Source organism: Ursus maritimus, unplaced genomic scaffold, assembly GCF_017311325.1.
Source record: "Ursus maritimus isolate PB19 unplaced genomic scaffold, ASM1731132v1 scaffold_8, whole genome shotgun sequence".
NCBI classification, from domain to species: domain Eukaryota; kingdom Metazoa; phylum Chordata; class Mammalia; order Carnivora; family Ursidae; genus Ursus; species Ursus maritimus.
The window spans coordinates 75,722,801-75,739,607 of record NW_024426996.1 but is presented as its reverse complement, the minus strand read 5'-3'; the positions used below and the strand labels follow the sequence as shown (position 1 = coordinate 75,739,607).

Below are 16,807 nucleotides of genomic sequence, written 5' to 3'. Positions count from 1 at the left end.
TTGGGCCCTGTGCCCACACCCCAGATCTGGGGCTCAGCATGACCACTGGGGGCCTGTTTGCCCCTAAACGGAGTCCCCGCTCTGCCAATCGAATCTCTACGTTGGCATTCCACAGACAAGGGTAGTGGAAGGGGAATGCCCGAGGGACCTTTACCAAACTCTAGGGAGACACTGAACAGTTTGACCATGATTATTGACTGCACTGGGGCTGGTGCCACAGTGGTGGACAGTAGGGACAATGTCCTGCCCTCATGGGATCCCCTCATCTGATAGGGGGGAAAGGATGACTTGTTTATCAAAAAAAAAGTGAATGAATGAATAAATAATTATGACATGCGATAAGCATGGAGGGAATGCAGTGAGCAATGGGGGGAGCCTGCGTTTGTAGCCTGTGTTCGTAATGGCCAAGGAGGGCTACCGGGAGGGGATGGCTGAGATGTGACCTGAAGGAGGAGACACAGCTTGCTAAGATTTGGGGAAGACTGACGGGTGGAGGGATGGGAGGGCAGAGGCCCTGGAGTGTGAAAAGGATTGGGTCAAGGTCTAGAGCAGAGGCCACTCTGGACAGCTGAGTGAGAGGCGGGAGGAACAGTACGAAGCAGGAAGGGCAAGCAGGGCCAATCAAGCAGCCTCTTGTAGATCAAGGAGAGATCTACTACTGGAGAAAACCGATCGAAGAAAACCAACGTGGGGTTTTCAGGAGGGGCTGATGTGATCCTCTTGCATTTCATAGACATGACTGTTGCTTGGAGAGGGGACTGGTGTGGAGGAGGGGCTGCAGGAGGCTGCCGGGCAGTGCAGGAGGGAGGCCATGGTTTGTGTAGATGGCTTGCATGGTGCCAGTGGGGACGGAAGGAAGGGGCAGAATTCAGACTCCACCCCATGGAGGCAAAACTTTCATTGTGAGCACTGCACACAACCATAACACTCATCATCAAGTTCAACCACGCAACCCAAGGTCACAGAGCGAAGACAACTCAAACCTCTCTCTCCAGAGCTGTCACTGTTATCACCCCTCTATTCCGCCAGCAAGCCTTGGACTCCAACACATCAAAATGACTCCTAATGGACTGTCCCTTCAACCCCCACTAGACCATGAGCCCTCCAGGGCAGGCTGCCTGCCCACTGGTCTGGTATCTTCGGCAGAGAACAGATACTTGATCGATGTTTACTTACTTGAATTAGACACTCAAAATTTGATTTTGAAAAGATTTGATACACTGTTAACTACGAAGAAAGTAGGCTTTCCATATCTCAAATGTATCTATCAAACTATGCAAGAATAATGGTTACACATTGAAAGGTGCTAAAACCAGCCTTTAGGTCTGTAGGGAGCATAATACTGCCTTGTTGAAAGTGTTTGCGTCACCCACCCAGCTGCTCCTGCAGCTAACGCCGCCGTGAGCCTTGCAGCATGTCCTTGGGGGTCAGTTCACAGCGATGTGAAGTCTGGACGGGGTTGAAGGCTGGTGTTTCACCTTCCCTGACTTCCCTAGGCATGTTTTGGAAGCACCTGTGGATAACTCTGTTAACATTTCTGATGCTGGCACGTCAGCTTACAGTGGGGCTGAGAATGCTGACGCACCTGTCTCCCTGCGTGTCTCTTTGCTTCTTCAGGGCCGGGCCACGGCTTGCTTATTGGTGGTGACCCTCACTCCTAGCACAGCACCTAGGATACGCATAGTAGGTGCTCAGTAAAGGTCTGCAGGATCCATGAGGAGCAATTAAGACAGAGTTCACAGCATGTTTTCAGTGGGTCTCCTCTCTTCTTCCTTCAGGCCACCCCTGAGGGCAAATACAAGAAACCTGAAGAATCCTGCACAGCCTGTTTTTCTGATTGGTTTTCATTTCCATGATCTCCCCCGAACCTCACAACCAAAGGAGGTGGCGAAACACAGTGGGCTCGGGGTTGGCCTCTGCTGTCAGTAAGACCAGCTTTAGTGTTGCATCTACCAAATCATTCTAGAATTAAGGCCTCTCACCTGCGCAGTGATGACAGTAGAGACTTGCCAGAGGAGTGTTTGTGAGGATTAAATGAACTCCTGTGTAAGTCTGCAGGAGAGGCACTCAGTAAGTGCTAGCTTCTGTAATAACAATTTAAAACTCTCCTGCCACGGGGAGGGGGTTGGGGGGTGGGGGTAACTGGCTGATGGGCATTAAGGAGGGCACATGTTGTGATGAGCACTGGGTGTGATACGCAACTATGAATCATTGAACACTACATCAAAAACGAATGATGGACGATATGCTGGCTAACGGAACGTAATAAAAGAAAAATAAAACCCTCTTGTCGCATTATTTCAAATCCTACATTTTATGATGAGTTAGCTGAAGCTCAGAGAAGGGGAGTGACATGCCCAAGGTCTCTTAGTAAAAGGAGATGATGATGATGGTGATAATGATGGTGATGGTGAGAAAGGTGATGATGATGATGGTGGTGATGATGAAGATGGCGGTGGTGATGATGGTGAGAATGGTGATGACGGTGGAGATGACAGTGATGGTGATATTAGAGATTATGGTGACAATGGCAATAATGATGTTAGTGATGATGATGATGAAGGTGAAGATGGTAGAAATGATGATGGTGGGGGTGGTGATGATGGTGAGAATGGTGATGATGGTGGAGATGACAGTAATGGTGATATTAGAGATTATGGTGACAATGGCAATAATGATGTTAGTGATGATGATGATGAAGGTGATGATGGTAGAAATGAAGATGGTGGGGGTGATGACGCTTACAGAGAGGACAATGGTGCTGCTGCAGGTGGCGGTGACAGTTAACTACATGGCACACATTGTAAAAAGCCCTTGACATACATTATTTAATTACCACGATTATGTGCTAGTTATGACTACTATTTTTCCCATTTAATGTATAAAACTGAGGCCTAAGAAGTTAACTAATTTCCTCAAATCCTACCACCAGTGGGACTCAAACTCGAGGGTGGGTGGCTGCCAGGATGAGTCTTAATGACTCCACTGTGATGCAAGAAGACTAAGATGCTTACAATCGTTCAACTATGGGAAGGGAACTTAGCAGTCTTCCTGGTTTTATCTGAATGCTCTCCCAAACCCTGGAATTCATTTCTCTTTTATCTTCAGGCATTGAGAGCCTGGTTTCCTAAGAGCCTCTCACTGTCCGTTTCTTTAATCCAGGGTAAAATGAGAAAGAATGGGGTTTGATATGGAAATAGAATGGATTTCTGGTAGGTCCTTTATTTTTGTGTTGTTTTTCAAAATGAAAATGGTGTTACTATATTTTTCTGATTGTCGTGAGTAATATTTACCCATCTATAACAATTAAAGAAAGCATACAATATAGAAAAGCATGAAAGGAAACAAAAGTTGTCCCTAAACTTTCCATCCAGAGATGATCTCCACTTATATTTTGGTCCTTGGCATTGATGTTGAATGTTGCTATTATGAAGCCTAGAGCTACTCTAATATTTCTCCTTTATTTTTTAAATTTTTTTTATTTTATTTTTTTTAAAGGTTTTTATTTATTTATTTGACAGAGAGAGAGACAGCCAGTGAGACAGCCAGGGAACACAAGCAGGGGCAGTGGGAGAGGAAGAAGCAGGCTCCCAGTGGAGGAGCCCGATGCGAGGCTCGATCCCATAACGCCGGGATCATGCCCTGAGCCGAAGGCAGACGCTTAATGACTGCACCACCCAGGCGCCCCTAATATTTCTCCTTTAGATGACTGGCTTTTTTCACCTAAAGCCCTGAAGAAATCTTTCCTTATGCTTGAAGTTATTAACTTAACCATTCACTAACTATGATGTGTCTGGTGTCGGTCTCCCTGTAACAGTCTTTCTTAGAGCACAGCGTGTCCCTCTCAAGTACAGATCTACTCTTCATTTTCTTCCCACTTTAGACTTGAAATCCTCTTCTGTTCTGCCTGTTGGACGCTTTACTCCAGAGATGGTTATTATCCTTATGTTGAAACTATTTTGTCCCTCTTCCATATCTTTTGTCAGCTGAATGACTTTATCCTCCTGTTTCTGCACAGATTTTACTCTGGGCAATCTCTCCCTTTTTTCTCTTCCCTGTCCCTTGTCCCTTCTTCCTTCTTCTTGTCCTATGTTGGCACACTCCCTATGCCACCGCTCTTTGTCTGTTTATACATAGAGTGAGTTCCTCCATCCAGATTCCCACCTGCTCTGATATGGTGATTCATCCTTGACACCTTTTCTTATCTTCTTCCAGGTTGTTTTTCAAATCACAGTTTGAGGCATTAGTATTGTCTTCCAGTACTTTTCCACGAATGGAGGGCAACACTGGGGGTGGGGAGTAGAGAAAATGTGGCGGGGGCTGCCAGCAGCCCTTTCTGGAGCATCTGGGTTCTGTTCTCTCCTCTGAGACTTCAAGTGACGTGCACCGGAACCCATTCTAAGAGGTCAGGAACACACTCAGCTTCCGTGGGCTTCAACTGCTCTCCTCAAATTAGGATAAAGTCTTGGAAAGTGAGAAGCCTTTTGGGGGGCTGCTGTGGGAGAAGGTTTTCTCAGGATTGCTGACTCACCTCCTCACTCTTATTTTCCCCACAAATCAGGGATGTTAGTAAGAGTTCTTAGAGGTTTTTGAATCCCCTTCCCTCGTCAGTGCCGTTTCTGAAAGGTGGAGACAGAATGTACTATGCTAGAATAGCCTCCATTGGTCACTGCTGGCCAATTTTTTTTTTCCTGTGTAAAGATTTGTTTGTTGCTTTTTTTTTTTTAAAGATTTTATTTATTTATTTGACACAGAGAGAGACAGCCAGCGAGAGAGGGAACACAAGCAGGGGGAGTGGGAGAGGAAGAAGCAGGCTCCCAGCAGAGGAGCCCGATATGGGGCTCGATCCCATAACGCCGGGATCACGCCCAGAGCCGAAAGCAGACGCTTAACGACTGCGCCACCCAGGCGCCCCTGGTTGTTGCTTTTCTTGAACTTTTTTTTTTTTTAAAGATTTTATTTATTTGAGAGAGAGCAAGAAAGAGAGCATGAGCAGGGGGAGGGGCATGGGGAGAGGGAGAAGCAGACTCCCCGCTGAGCACGGACCCTGGACAGATGTGAGGCTCCATCTTCAGGACCCTGAGATCAGGACCTGAGCTGAAGGCAGACACTTAACCAACTGAGCCACCCAGGTGCCCCTAACTTTTTTTTAAAGCTCATTTGTTAGGTATTTGTGGGAGAAAAATTCTGTAATAAGGCTACACATGACCCCATTTACCCAAGGTCCCTTGGTAACTGTTTTCTGGAGGTAAGGTATTGGTATTTCTGCAGTAGGTGTGCAGTTGCTGCTCATTTTAAAATAATGTGCTTCAAAATTAAAGAGCAGTTGAAAAAATCCCTTCTTGTAAAGGATTTTGAACAATCACTCCAAATTCTCTTCCAAAATCTCTGGCTGGGGCCCTTTATTTGTAGATCTTATTGTTTACAAAAAGATTTTGCATGCCGTATCTCACTGGATCTTTCTTCATGACCAAACTCTGAGTTACGAATTATCACTACAGATTAGGAAACCGAGACCCTAGAAGATGAAGGGCTGAAGTTACTGGTCCCACTTGGAAGTGGAAGACACAGAGGCACTTTCAGACAACAGGCTTGAGCAATGGAAATCTGACCAAGGCACAAGGGCCCGCAGTGACCCCTGGGTGAATGCAAGTGGGTGCACTAAACGACCGGCCTCAAAACAGCCACAGGCCCTAGCTGACCAACGGGCTACTTAGAAATGGGCACAGGTACCAAGAAAGGAAAATTCCATACATTCCCATACCTCCTCACTCCCCCCAACACTATAGTTCCCTCCACCCCTCGTAGCAGACAGTCTCTCCTCTGCTGTCTTGCCCACTGCTCCCTTGCAGTGCATTCAATAAACTTCTCTTTTGCTCTGCCTTGGGTGAATCCTTTCACTGCCTGCACCGCCAGTCTCCACCCAATCGGGTCGCCCCACAAAAGAGTTAGGACACAAAAGTGGATCTTCGGACTTGAAATCCTGCCTTCTTTTAAATAATCCATCAGAATCCAAGAGGAGAACATAGGCAGCAACCTCTACGACATCGGCCACAGCAACTTTTTTCATGACACATCTCCAAAGGCAAGAGAAACAAAAGAAAAAATGAACTTGTGGGACTTCATCAAGATAAAAAGCTTCTGCACAGCCAAGGAAACAGTCAAAAAAACTAAGAGGCAGCCCATGGAATGGGAGAAGATATTTGCAAATGACGCTACAGATAAAAGACTGGTATCCAAGATCTACAAAGAACTTCTCAAACTCAATACACAAGAAACAAATAAATTGAAAAATGGGCAGAAGATATGAACAGACACTTTTCCAATGAAGACATACAAATGGCTAACAGACACATGAAAAAATGTTCAAAATCATTAGCCATCAGGGAAATTCAAATCAAAACCACATTGAGATACCACCTTACACTAGTTAGAATGGCAAAAATCAACAAGGCAGGAAACAACAAATGTTGGAGAGGATGTGGAGAAAGGGGATCTCTCCTACATTGTAGGTGGGAATGCAAGTTGGTACAGCCACTCTGGAAAACAGTGTGGAGGTCCCTTAAAAAGTTAAAAATTGAGCTACCCTATGATCCAGCAATTGCACTGCTGGGTATTTACCCCAAAGATACAGACGTAGTGAAGAGAAGGGCCATATGCACCCCAATGTTCATAGCAGCATTGTCCACAATAGCTAAATTGTGGAAGGAGCCGAGATGCCCTTCAACAGATGACTGGATTAAGAAGATGTGGTCCATATATACAATGGACTATTACTCAGCCATCAAAAAGAATGATTTCTCAACATTTGCTGCAACATGGCGGGACTGGAGGAGATAATGCTAAGTGAAATAAGTCAAGCAGAGAAGGACAATTATCATATGGTTTCACTCATTTATGGAACATAAGAACTAGGAAGATCAGTAGGAGAAGAAAGGGAAGAAGAAGGGGGGGTAAACAGAAGGGGAATGAACCACTTAGAGACTATGGACTCTAGGAAACAAACTGAGGGCTGTGGGGGATGGGATAGGCTGGTGATGGATATTAAGGAGGGCACGTATTGCATGGTGCACTGGGTATTATACACAAGTAATGAACCATGGAACTTTACATCAAAAACTAGGGATGTACTGTATGGTGACTAACATAATAAATTATTATTAAAAAAATTTTTTTAAAGATTTATTTAAAATTTTTTTAAAATTTTATTTATTTGAGAGAGAGAGAGTGTGTGTACAAGTAGGGTGGGGAGGGGCAGAGGGACAAGCAGACTCCTGCCTGGGCGGGATCCTGACTTGGGGCTCCACCAGGACTCCTGAGATCAGGACTATGAAGTCAGATGTTTAACTGGACTGAGCCACCCAGGTGTCCCTTTATTTGAGGGAAGAGAGAGAGAACATGAGCAGGGGAGGGACAGAGGGAGGGGAGAGACAGAGACTCCCTGCTGAGCGTGAGCCCAACATGAGGCTCCATCCTGCAACCCTAACATCATGACCTAAGCCGAAATCAAGAGTCAGACACTCAACCAACTGAGCCACTCAGGGTACCCCAAAATCTCTGCCTTCTTTGACTGCACCTTCCAGCTCAAGAGGATAAAAAGGTGACAGTGATTCATGCTACTGTGTCTACTTGACACCCAGTGTAGCTCGCACGGGGTCTCTCTTCACATCAAGCGACTCATACTGCTGCCTGGTAGTGTGGTGTAGCTTAGACTTTGCAAGCCAGCCCCAGGTGATTCTGTCTCTGGCCAACAGACCTTGTTATCTTACCTGGTTCTTACTTGTTATTTTATTTGGCTAGCTTATTCTGGCTTCCCCAGAAGCAGACCCCACCATGTAGTTTGTGTGTGAGCTCGATCCTAGGAAATGCTGGTGGAGGTGTGGTTAACTGAAGGACTTCAAGAGAGGGTGGGCTATCAGCAAGTTACCTCTGTGGGCCAGCAGGACTTGATCCAACTGGGGGCCTCGGGAAACTGTGGAAAACCCATCTCAGAATGAAGACAGCGGTTTTTCCTACCTCTTTGGCATTGTTTTAATCCATGAACGCGCTTAGCGATGTGGGCCTGCAGCACTCCAGCAGACAGCTCTGTCATTTCTGCTTCTGGAGCCCCTGCACGTGGCCGCAGTCCCTCCCCCTCCCACCCTCCTCCTCTATTTTTAGCTCTTGCTAGTAGGTCTCGTAAATATCAAATTGTATTTCATTTTTGTATAAAAGAAATAAAGGGCAACTGTCCAAACTTTTCTGTAATTCATATTATTACATTCTTTTAATGGAGCCATTACCATCAGTTTTAAAAGTCCTTTAATAAGGGCTTTTAAATCCCCTTAATAATCTCTCAGGTGTGCCCATATGTTACTTAATCTTTAAACATGTTTTCCCTCAAGCACCACTTTTAAAAATACCTTTAATTTTTTTCAATTTAATGTAATAATTTTGAAAATTCTTCATGGATATTTTGCTGTGTTTATCTCACTTTATCAGTCTTTTTGGCTGTTCATCCATCCATTTTTATCCAACATTTAGCTCCAAGCCCTGTGCTGGGCATTTTCAGAATCTACGAGTCTGCGTGCCTAGTTCACATAACTACCTTGGGAGACAGGTATTCTTTTTTTTTTTTTTTTTTAAAGATTTTATTTATTTATTCGATAGAGAATAGAGATAGCCAGCGAGAGAGGGAACACAAGTAGGGAGTGGGAGGAAGAAGCAGGCTCATAGCAGAGCCTGGATGGGACTCGATCCCGTAACGGGATCACGCCCTGAGCCGGGCAGACGCTGTAACCGCTGTGCCACCCAGGCGCCCGGGAGACAGGTATCTAATACCCATTTGGGTGAGGGAAGCGAGGCCATGGAGAAGCAGAATGACGTGCTGAAGGCGCCACAAGCTGTCACCAAGAGCTTCTGGTTCAGATAAAGACCCTCTCCCTGCCTATTCTCCTTGGAGACACTCGGCGAAAGGGCAATTACACCGCTTCCCAGGCAGGCTTCTTTTACTACACAACCAGGAGTTTATCAGCAGCCAGATGGCACACCACACCTGTAGCTCGCAGGGAGCTGGTCCCAGAATGCACTCGTGCGGGAAGGGAGCAGCGCTGGAGGGTGGTGGTCTGCTCGGAAGCTCATCGCCTTGGAGGATGCCTGTTCAGCCAAATGGGGAAAAGGCAGGTCTGACCCTCTCAGAAGGGGTGCCCATCTCTTTCTGCGTGCTTCCCAGGTAAGGAAGGATGGAAGATGTGGCAGGTGCTCCCTGGGGACCCTTGCACAGGCTTGTCACATCCTGACACTCAGTGGGCACTTCTGGCTCTGTGGCCGATAAGGTGGGAGGCTTTGGTCCTTCTGCAAGCCTCAGTTTCCCCACTTATACTGGGCCTTGACGAGTACTTAGCATCTCAGAAAGTGGCTGTCGTGATGCACTTGGCGTGTGGTACGTCACACACGATGGGGCAGCCATGCTGGTGTCCAGGAGCACTGGCTTTGGAGTCAGATAAACTCTTCACTTACAGACTGTGTGCACAGACAAGTCATATTGATGGCTCTCAATTTTTCTCATCTATAAAAATGAGGACAGCTCCTACCTCTTAGCACAGTTTTGGGGATCCAATGAGAGTGCTTCAACACCGTGGGAACATGTTGTAGAGGCTCAGTCCTTTCAGCTGTTACAGCTGTCCTTCTTCCCGTCACACAGTCATGTGGAACATGTTGTAGAGGCTCAGTCCCGCTTCAGCTGTTACAGCTGCCCTTCTTCCCATCACACAGTCATGTGGAACATGTTGTAGAGGCTCAGTCCCATCAGCTGTTACAGCTGCCCTTCTTCCCATCACACAGTCGGGAACATGTTGTAGAGGCTCAGTCCCGTCAGCTGTTACAGCTGCCCTTCTTCCCATCACACAGTCATGTGGAACATGTTGTAGAGGCCCAGTCCCATCAGCTGTTACAGCTGCCCTTCTTCCCATCACACAGTCATGTGGAACATGTTGTACAGGCCCAGTCCCATCAGCTGTTACAGCTGCCCTTCTTCCCCGTCACAGTCATGTGGAACATGTTGTAGAGGCTCAGTCCCGTCAGCTGTTACAGCTGCCCTTCTTCCTGCCACACAGTCATGTGGAACATGTTGTAGAGGCTCAGTCCTGTCAGCTGTTACAGTCGCCCTTCCCATCACACACATGTGGAACATGTTGTATGGCTCAGTCCCATCAGCTGTTACAGCTGCCCTTCTTCCCGTCACACAGTCATGTGGAACATGTTGTAGAGGCTCAGTCCTGTCAGCTGTTACAGCTGCCCTCTCTCCCGTCACAGTCATTGGAACATGGTAGAGGCTCAGTCCTGTCAGCTGTTACAGCTGTCCTTCTTCCCGTCACACAGTCATGTGGGAAAAATGTTGTAGAGGCTCAGTCCTATCAGCTGTTACAGCTGCCCTTCTTCCCTGCACACAGTCATGTGGAACATGTTGTAGAGGCTCCAGTCCTGTCAGCTGTTGCCTTCTTCTTCCCATCACACAGTCATGTGGAACATTGTTGTACAGGCTCCAGTCCTGTCAGCTGTTACAGCTGCCCTTCTTCCCGTCACACAGTCATGTGGAACATGTTGTAGAGGCTCAGTCCTGTCAGCTGTTACAGCTGCCCTTCTTCCCGTCACACAGTCATGTGGAACATGTGTAGAGGCTCCAGTCCTGTCAGCTGTTACAGCTGCCCTTCTTCCTCGCACACAGTCATGTGGAACATGTTGTAGAGGCCCAGTCCTATCAGCTGTTAGCAGCTGCCCTTCTTCCTGTCACACAGTCATGTGGAACATGTTGTAGAGGCTCAGTCCTGTCAGCTGTTACAGCTGCCCTTCTTCCCATCACACAGTCATGTGGAACATGTTGTAGAGGCTCAGTCCTGTCAGCTGTTACAGCTGCCTTCTTCTTCCCGTCACACAGTCATGTGGAACATGTTGTAGAGGCTCCAGTCCTGTCAGCTGTTACAGCTGCCCTTCTTCCCGCACACAGTCAGTGGAACATGTAGAGGCTCCAGTCCGTCAGCTGTTACAGCTGCCCTTCTTCCCGTCACACAGTCATGTGGAACATGTTGTAGAGGCCAGTCCTGTCAGCTGTTACAGCTGCCCTTCTTCCCATCACACAGTCATGTGGAAACATGTTGTAGAGGCTCAGTCCTGTCAGCTGTTACAGCTGCCCTTCTTCCCGATCACAGTCATGTGGAACATGTTTAGAGGCCCAGTCCTGTCAGCTTTACAGCTGCCCTTCTTTTCCGTCACACAGTCATGTGGAACATGTTGTGAGGCTCAGTCCTGTCAGCTGTTACAGCTGCCCTTCTTCCCCTGCTCACACAGTCATGTGGAACATGTTGTAGAGGCTCAGTCCTGTCAGCTGTTACAGCTGCCCTTCTTCCCGTCCACACAGTCACTTAGATGCTCGCTGAGTATTGACTATGGGCCAGAATGCTGAAAAGTTTGCCCGCTTGGGGTTTTAAATTATTTTAGAAAGGAGTGATAAAAATATGAAGATGGCATCAGACATTGTTGATCTTGGGCAAGGAAAAATTACGAGTCGTCAGGAGTCCCTGGTCTGAGAACTGAGGGAGCAAAAGCAGTTTGCTCCTTTTGCATTCAGAGATGCTGCAACATCAGGCCCCACCCCCACCTTCCATGTAGGAGGACCGAAGCAGGAGAGGAGAAGCGGGACTCCTGTTTCAGGCTCCCCAGCTAGCTGTCTGCTGTGTGCATTGCTCTCCTTGGGAATTCCTCACCCTGTCCTGCTCAGATGGTGCCCACCACTGGCAATGCACCCAGGGTCGGAGGGACTTCAGGGCACACAGGATATGGGCAACTCACTCAGCACGGGCTGGGCCCTCAGTACATGACATGTAAGCTGTGGCGCCCTTCCCTTCCCGCCAGCCTAACTACAGCCCAGGCAGATAACCAGCCAAGGTCCTGACCCACGGTCTCACCCACATGGGAGGCTTCTCCAGGAGGGGGAATGAGACTGGAGTGTGTCTAATTAGATAGAAGGAGAGGTCCCTATCCCACCTATGCCTTCCATGGATGCTAGCTTCCTTATCTTTTTATTTCTTTATTCTTTGCTTATTTATCATGCTCTTGGGGCAGGTAGTGTGTTTCTTCTGCTGTCACTTTCCCCATAGCAAAAGTCCCTTTAATAGATGTTTGTTGGATGGATGGATGGATGGAGGAAGAAACAGGAAATAATGATCATTGAACAGGTCTTCTAAGAGCAGAAACTCATTACATGGTCAAGGAACTGGTGGGGGAGGGGCAGAACAACGGAGAGGGTTTAGAGGGTGTCTGTCTGGGGCAGCAGAGGCGTGTCCACACAGGAATTACACAGAGCTGGGCGGACTCCAGGCATCGGCGCTGCCCTTTGGGGGCCGGAGTTTATAGGCATGAGGTTTTAGCAGGAGGGAGGCAGATGAGGCTGTCCGCCCGAGAGCGGTCCCTGCACAGAGTGGAGCCGGGTCGCAGGAGGGAGAGTGAAGGTGGACAGGGACACTGGTTAGAGAGGTAGCAAGAACATGAGAAAACCAGGCAAATGTTCGCAATAAAGCATGTGGTGCCTCTCAGTCTCAACAGTTGCCCTCTGTGATTCTGTCTTGCGTTGCATGGGATCAACCCCGCGAGGTCATTAAATTCCTTCCCAAATTCCACCACACAGGAACATAAACAAGTCCCCTCTTGACTTCCAGTTAGCACAGACACTTTATTCCAGTGGCATTTCTCTAATCCCGGCTTTGAAGTCAAATTCTTAGGTTTGAAAACATCCACTCTTGAGTTTCTGGAGGAGAGAATGTTTTTGAAGAGTCTTAGGAACAAATGGGCCCTGTAAAGCCAGCCTGATTCTGCATTTATTAAAATGAGGAGCTGCCACATCCTAATGAGGAGGACAGCTAATTAGCAGGTCAGAAAAGACAACTGAAATCTGTCGGGACAAACCCACAGTGAGGTGTTCTGTTGGGTGGGCTAACCACACTCTGATGACCTGTTAGGTGTGGTCAGGAGTTTATATTCCGGTGAACGGGAGGTCAGGGGCTTGGTGGTAAGTTCTCCGTGGCAGGCTTTAAGCTTTAACATTCTTCCTTGTTTAGGGCTAGGGGTGTTGAGACAGACAAGCGTGGGTGAGTGGCTAAGGAGGGGTCTCCGGCATGGGTGCTGCAGTTAAGTGCAGCTTGGCATACGGTCCAGGACCTGGGGGACACTTGTAACTGAGGCACACTCTCAGCCTGGGTCTTAGTTCCCAGCTGCAGAATGGACTGGTTTGTTTATTCATTCAGTGAACACAAATTCCTGAGTTCCTGCAGGGTGCTGGGTGCAGGGCTGGGCACTGGGTCTACAGCTCTGAAGGAGCCACGGCTCTGGGCACACGGTATCTCAAATCCCGTGGTGCATGGTGTTCTCTGGCTCGAGACCTCGAATGCCCAAGCAGATGGGGTGGTGGTCCTTCTCTATCCCATCGGCTTTCTGCATCTCAGCGCTGGCCCCATGTCCCCTGCCTTCCTGCACGCCAGCGATGGGCTTTGGTCTGCCTTTCCACCCGAGCTGCAGGGCTGAGAGTGACACCTCGTCCTCCCCATCGGCTGACCGGAGGGACTGGTGTAAATACGTCTTTGGGATCAGAGTGACTCTGACACACGTACTCCTACAGGTGTTCAGAGTTCCCTGGCTGGATTCTGCTCTGCTCGCCCAAGGCAGTGACTTGATCTGTAAACCCCTTCCTTCATCTCCCTTTCCTTCCCCACCTTACATGCTTCTCCTCCCTCGTGTCACCTGGGATCATCCCCTTCAAATAAGCTGCTTTCCTTGAGTCCTTGCGTGAAGGTCCTTTCAGAGAAACCATCCTAGTTTTTTAAAGTCCTGCTCTGCCTGAGACTGAGGCCACACCAGCCTGCCCTTTTCTGAACTACTGACTTCATAATCGAGACTCCTGGGGCATCTGAGTGACCACCTTGTCCTGGCTTTAAAAACAGAAGCCCACATTCAGATGATGGAAATAGGCCCAGGAGAGCACGGAATATGTGTCATGCGGCCATGTTTAAGTGCTCCTGCATGTCAACCTCATCAGGCCTTGCTACTTTCCTGGCCTTTTCTTAGGAGTTTCTCCGTTAAGTGGGATGAGCTTATTTTGCCTTTCCACATGTCTTCCTCAAGTCTGTACTGCCCTCAGCTCCTGGCAGACATTAACGCTGAGCTCAAAGCTCCCCGGAACCAGTGGTCCCAGCCGCATTCCCCTGCTTGGCTGCTGACGCAGGCCTCTGCTCTGGCTCTGCTCGCCTGGTCCTCGGAGGGTGGGGGCAGAAACCCCTCCTGTGAGCCGGCCCATGCGCTCCTGGCCAGCCCACTTCCACAGCCTGGGTTCCTCCTGCCCCGTGAAGTTCCAGCCTTTTGGGAAAGGGCCAGAGTAGCCAAGACAGCAGCAAAGGAGGAGAACCTGAAGCGCTTGGTGAGCTGGCCCGTCCCTGGCGGTCTCCTGTGGGGTACCCGGCCTTCTCCCCCTTTGCCCCCTGTCTGCTAGAAAACTTCTCACCCTTCCAGATTCGCTGCACGTCACACTACTCTGTCCCCTGCCTGCCAGGCCGCTGGCACCTTCCTTGTGTGCCTGCAGCCCCTCGCACTGAGGATGCTACCTGGCATTCCCATGGATCTGGGAGCAGTGAAGCGACAGGCCCAGGAAAGGTGCTTGGGAGGGAGTGTTCAGTGAAGGGGGGCAGTGAGTGAACCATCACATAACAAATGCAGGGCAGTATCTAGAAACAAGCAAATGACTGAGCCAAGACAAATGAGTAGGTGAGAAACAGGGAAAGAGGAACTGGAACCCCGTGTTTCCCAAACAGGACTGGCTTGAACCGCTTCCCAGGCCCCTCGCTCATTTTGCCTCATGAGGAATCATGTTGTCCCTTCTTGGGCTCTCACCCTTCCAGCTGGGCTGGACTCAGGTCAACCTGGCTCCCTTCCATGGAATCCTATCAACAAGCTTCCTTGTACACCCAAATGATGGGAACTCACTCCATCGAGAAAGAAAGAGCTCAAATCTGAGTCTGATCATCTCTGAAGCCTAGCTCAGACCTCACTTCTCCCTTTGGGAGCCCCCCTCTGAGGCTGGCGGGTGCACCATAGAAGCTTCAAGATCCTCAGGCTTCCAAGATCTAAATGTGAGACTTGAAACCATAAAATTCCTAGAGGAAAACACAGGCAGTAATTTCTCTGACATCAGCTGTAGAAACATTTTTCTAGATATGTTTCCTCTAGCAAGGGAAACAAAAGCAAAATTAAGCTATTGAACTACACCAAAAACCCTTCTACCCAGTGAAGGTAACTGTCAACAAAACAGAAAGGCAATCCACTGAACATAAGAAGATATTTGCAAATGATAGATCTGATAAGGGTTAAATATCCAAAATATAAGAACTTATACAACTCAACATAAAAAAAAAAAAAACAAAAAAAACCCAAGTAATCTAATTTAAAAATGGACAGAGGACCTGAACAGACATTTTTTCCAAACACACTACAGATGGCCAACAGACACATGAAAAAGATGTTCAACATCACTCATCATCAGGGAAATGCAAATCAAACCACGGTAGGATAGTACCTTGACCTGTCAGAATGCTAGTATCACAAAGACAAGAAATAAAAGTGTGGCGAGGATATGGAGAAAGGACAACCCTCGTGTGCTGTTGGTGGGAATGTAAATTGGTGCAGCCACTGTGGAAAACAGGATGGAGGGTCCTCAAAATTTAAAATAAAACCACCATATAATCCAATAATTGCTCTACTAGGCATTTACCCAAAAGAAAACAAAAACACTAATTGAAGTGGATACAGGCTCACTGCAGCATTATTTACAGTAGCTGATACGGAAGCACCCGAAGATGTCGACAGATGAATAGATTGGATGTATTGATAGATACTATAATATTACTCAGCTATAAAAACATGAAATCTCAGGGCGCCTGGGTGGCCTGTCGTTAGCGCCTGCCTTTCAGCCTGGGCCGTGATCCTGGCGTTCTGGGATCGAGTCCCACATCAGGCTCCTCCTCTGGGAGCCTGCTTCTTCTCTCCCACTCCCCTGCTGTGTTCCCTCTCTCGCTGGCTCTCTCTCTCTCCATCAAATAAATAAAAATCTTAAAAAAAAAAATCTTGCCATTTGAATGACATGGATGGACCGAGAGAGTATAATGCTAAACAAGGTCATCACGGAGAAAGACAAATACCATATGATCTCATTCATATGTGGAATTTAAGAACCAAAACAAAAGAACAAAGAAAATAAAAGAGAGACACGTCTAACAAAACAAACAGACTCTAAAATACAGAGAACACACTGGTAGTTCTTAGAGGGCGGTGGGTGGGGGATGGTGGTGTAGGTGATGGGATGAAAAATTACTCTTATCTTGATGAGCACTGAGGAATTTACAGAATTGTTGAATCATAATATTGTACACTAAAACTAATTAACACTCGTGTGTTAATTATACTTGAATGAAAAAAAGAAAAAATAGATGAGCACTGAGGAATTTACAGAATTGTTGAATCATAATATTGTACACCAAAACTAATTAACACTGTATGTTAATTATACTTGAATGAAAAAAGAAAAAAATAGAAAAGAAAATCCCAATCTTTAGCAGTTGTGAGCTTCCCCCTTAGTGGGCCCCTGCTATCTCTCTAACTCATCTCCTTCCCTTTGCTAACAATACTCCAGCCTTCCTTTGACCCTTTCAAGCGCGTTCCTGCCTCAGGACCTTTGCACATTCTTCTCCTAGGTTCTCAGAGGGCTGCTTCCTTCTTAGCATCCAAGTCT

General features: G+C 47.6%; 1 protein-coding gene across 15 annotated transcripts in view; it reads right to left on the bottom strand.

Annotated features, from left to right (window-relative positions):
• SLC2A9 (solute carrier family 2 member 9) overlaps positions 1–16,807 on the bottom strand; it is a 260,925-nt gene that overhangs the window by 21,339 nt on the left and 222,779 nt on the right. The gene's annotated exons all lie outside the window — the stretch shown is intronic.